The following is a 4,186-nucleotide window of genomic DNA, read 5'->3' on the forward strand; positions in this document are numbered from 1 at the left end:
TCGGGATCGATTCGGATGAGAGCGGTTGGTGATCGGTGTGGAAAGGGTTATTGATGTAGAACTCATCGATCGTAGGAAATTGAATGCTTAGCGGAACCTTTGGATCAAACTCGGTACGTAACTGGAACGGAGATCCGGAAGGTTGGTGGAATAGATCTCCGTTCAGAATTACCGGAATGTTTCCATCCAAGTGGATATCACGATTGTTGTCCACCAGCGTTCGGCGTGTGGTGCGGCCGAAAGAAGTAGTCTCGTAATCTCCTCCACGAATTCCTAACGAGCGCAGTGTGGCCGTTATCTCCGTCGCTGGATTGGATTGGGCAAGCGTTTCGTCCGTGGTCCTCAGGCGGCCCGCCGAACTTGCATCGAGGCGGTTGATGTGGTCCGCAAAGCGCATTTTTTCTGCTGGTAGCGCAAAAATTCCTCTGCCACGTCCGCGAACGATTTGCCTGGTTTCAGCTGACGGCATATAATCCGACGGCTCTCCGACCATTACGTAGCTTTCGTTAGCCCAATCGTAAATGGCTTTATCCATTTCCTCCTCCCCTTTGCTGCGGTGAGGTCTGGCCATGGTCGGAGGTTTGTAAAACGCAAGAACTACACTAATGAACAGAAAACGAGTTACTGGACGGGGCGAACCAGAATTCAGATTTCATTCCAGAAGAATTACTGTACGTTGTTTTTGACACTTCAGTTTCCAAGGTTTGTATATGCGAAGATGCGCCCTTTGTTTGCCGTACGATGCATATTTTTATCAGGGTCTCTGATTAATAAAGCTACGTTGATAAAGTACATTCTTTAAAATATGCATGAAATTATGCTCGCTTTAATTTGCAAAATTAGTCATAACATCATAGTCCTAAGATTATGATTGCGTAATGAAAGAAAAGCATTATTAAGCCGCTTCATTGGGCCACCCCTCGACATTTCTCTGACGTTTGTATACGGCGTAAGCGTTTGAAAGTAAACAAACCGACCGTTCGCGGGCTCCACGACCCAGCAAATGTGTAATGTGCAATATTTAGAGTTAAATATTTAGCTCGAGACGCCAATGGAGCCCCAAAGTAATCGTGCGTAAAAATGGCCTCCAATGTAGTGTCCCGCCTATTGGTGCTGCTGCTATCTCGACAGCTATTTCGAGCGGCGGAAGGTGCCGGTCGATTATGTAAGCACCGATCGAAAGACGATCAGTGACTTCTGCTCCAAACCGGCACTTCCGATCTTTGGAACCGTTTCGGCTGCATCTCTAATTTCCCCACCGGCAGCACCGGTTAACGTGAGCCGGGTTGGTCAGATCATGAAGTACGGGTTTCCCGGATTGGACAATGTGCGTTCCTTCGATAACTACGTGCTATCGTACGACCGGCGAACGCGTGTCGCGCACTGGGTATTCGAACACCTTACGCCGGACTCGGTCAAACCGAACGATGCGGTGGATCGGGCCAAATCCGACTTTAAAGCGGACGACAGCATTAACCCATTTTTCCACTCGCTCAACACCGACTACAAAGGTTCCGGCTTCGATCGTGAACACATGTCGGCGGACGGTAACTATCGTGTCGAGCAGTGTTGCTGCGCGCCCCTTCGAGCAGGCCCCGCGAAGGAAGGACCTGTCTGCTCGTTGGGTCGGCAGCGACACAAATAGTGGGAGTTCTGCCCGAAAAGTGGCCTCGAGCGCCAACTCTCTAATACCTCCCAGTTAGTTTGCTTCTCACTATTGGAAGCCTATCCTGAGGAGGGGAGAGCGGTTCTGTCGTCCGTTTCGGATGAGGGCAGAGCAACCCGGGTTTGAGGATCAAGCTTGACTTTACTACGATTGGCAATAAACTTCTCGTTTCAAGTGTTCGAATGATTCTAACTTTATTGTTCGTAATTGGGCGGTTTATATACAATTTTGAAGTGCACGCATGTACACGGAGATTGGAACGTTTGGTCACTGCTGCGTCAGCGGCCCTACCTTTCGACACGTAGACGTTGGGCCTGTCCAAGCAAAATTTTTTATTTAGGCCATCAACTGCCTGGTGTCGATCGGTTCACAATGTTTCTTTTATTTTCTTATCCTATGGGAGAGCGCGATTCCGCGGTTCCCATCGATTCGCCGGCATACGCGGAGGCAAACACGCTGGACGCTGCAACCCGATCGTCTGCGCGTGCAAACCGGTGTCGCGCGTGCAACGGGCCGCTTGGCTACAAGCAGCCACCTGTGCTTGCCACGCGCGGTCGAATCGATGGGAACGCAACTTGATCGCAACATCAAGCCCATTCGGCTGGTGCAACAACAAGCAGAAACACTGCGATCAGACGTTTTACCTTACCAACATGGCTCCATAGGTGAGTGCAGGGCGTGACAGTCTATTTGAGGCTCCATTGCTTCAACTATGTTTGCTTTCAGGCGTAGAGCTGGCTTCAACCGTGACAAATGGAACCACCTCGAACGACACGTACGGAAGCTGACGAAGGAACACTCGACCGTGTACTGCTGCACCGGGCCACTATTTCTACCGCGAAAGGAAGCGGATGACAAGCTGTACGTGCGGTACCAGGTGATTGGGGCGAACAGTGTGGCCGTGCCGACGCATTTCTATAAGATGATCGTCATGGAGGCCAAGGATGGTCGGCTGGCGATGGAAGCTTACGTACTGCCGAATCAAAAAATCGACGATTCCACACCACTGACCATGTTCCAGGTGCCCCCGGAGACCCTCAAAATCGGTGTCGCGTACGATCTCGTGGTCGTGTCGGTGCGCTTCACGTATCCGCTGTGCCGGTTCGTCTCGAGTGCTTACGTTAGTGAACGAAGCGTTCCCCTCGGTGCCGATGGGGAACCGACACCCAGCACGGTAACGCTCTCGTTCGGGGTCGCAGTCGACCCGGTGGCAAAGCTGCTCGTACACTGCACCTGGCCACAAGTGGCCGATAGTGTGGTGGTCGACTCTCAGACGTTCTCCGACTTTGATCCGATGATGGCTCCACTGTGGAGTCTGCGGGTACAGCTCGAGGACACTCCTCTGTGCTTCATGGCCGAGTGCCTGCAGGAGTATCTGAGATTGTCAACTCGCGGCGCGTGTTAACCGAGTACTTTGGCGACCTGGCGTTCGGTGCCACTCAGAACCTTGGCGGTCCGGGTACCAACAACCTGCTGCATCTGCTGACCGAGTCCAAAATACCGACACTGTTCTCGGTGCTGCCTACGATCGGAACGGGTGGCAAGAAAGCCGCCAAACTGGAGGGACCACTGGCCGAAGAGTAGCTCAAAGACATGCTGTACTACATGTACGTACGCACAGCAACCGGAAGGCCGCTGGCCGTACCCGGCCATCATCGGTAAAGCGGAGTTTGACCCGGTTAAGATCAAGTCTGCCGATTCGGACTCGCTAGTGCATCGCCTAGCAACGCTTTTTGCCCTGTGCAACGTCTACTACGGTGGCAAACGGGCCGTCGCTCAGCTGTGGGTTGAGTTTGCGGAGGAGATGCGCTACCGAGTGGAGCGCTGCATCCACATACCGGGGTAAGTGGCCATTTTCGCAATCAAAACCGGCAGGTTTCAGCGTTTCAATTACAAAGTTTTTTTTCCACCACTAGATTTCTTTATTAATTGTGTTCTGAGTTTCAATTTATCGTTATATACAGCTGTAATTTAATGTGTGCCAAGCTCGCGCCCCGGCGAGCTTCATAACAATTCGCGTTAGTATTGTTGCGTAAATAAATATGTTGTATTACTTTTGATGAAGCGCATCCGGAACGGAAACGGATGCGATTGGCGGCGACTGTTTGTTGCTTTTTCGCCACCCCACGCCATCCGAATCCGCAGGTTGTTCCCCAATGTTCTTCACGTTCGTTATAGATTTAGGTTTCGTTCGCTGGCGTAAATCATTGCACTTGCTGCGCCCCGTTGTAGAAGCGTTCCCACGTGCAAAGAGGACGAATTCTAAGGACTCTCGACCTCTGCAATATTTTCCCGAAAGTGGAAAAATAGTTATTTAATCACCTACGATTAGAGCCGACTGTCAACCTCGAAACTAAAATGTTGTGACTCGTTGAGGTTCAACTTAACAATCGGCTCCGACGGTGTCCCGTCGATTTATTATATATGTATCTTACAGTTAACCTTATCCGCTCTCGTTAACGCATACCTTACTAATTCTATCCTGCTCTCACGCCTCTTTCCGAGTGCTTTAAATGCCCT

General features: G+C 51.0%; 1 pseudogene; it reads left to right on the forward strand.

The window, feature by feature from the left end:
- The first annotated feature begins 1,080 nt into the window (after positions 1-1,080).
- On the forward strand, positions 1,081-3,512 carry LOC131213460 (uncharacterized; annotated as a pseudogene).
- Positions 3,513-4,186: the final 674 nt, after the last annotated feature.

This window comes from Anopheles bellator, chromosome X (genome assembly GCF_943735745.2).
Source record: "Anopheles bellator chromosome X, idAnoBellAS_SP24_06.2, whole genome shotgun sequence".
Lineage (NCBI taxonomy): Eukaryota > Metazoa > Arthropoda > Insecta > Diptera > Culicidae > Anopheles > Anopheles bellator.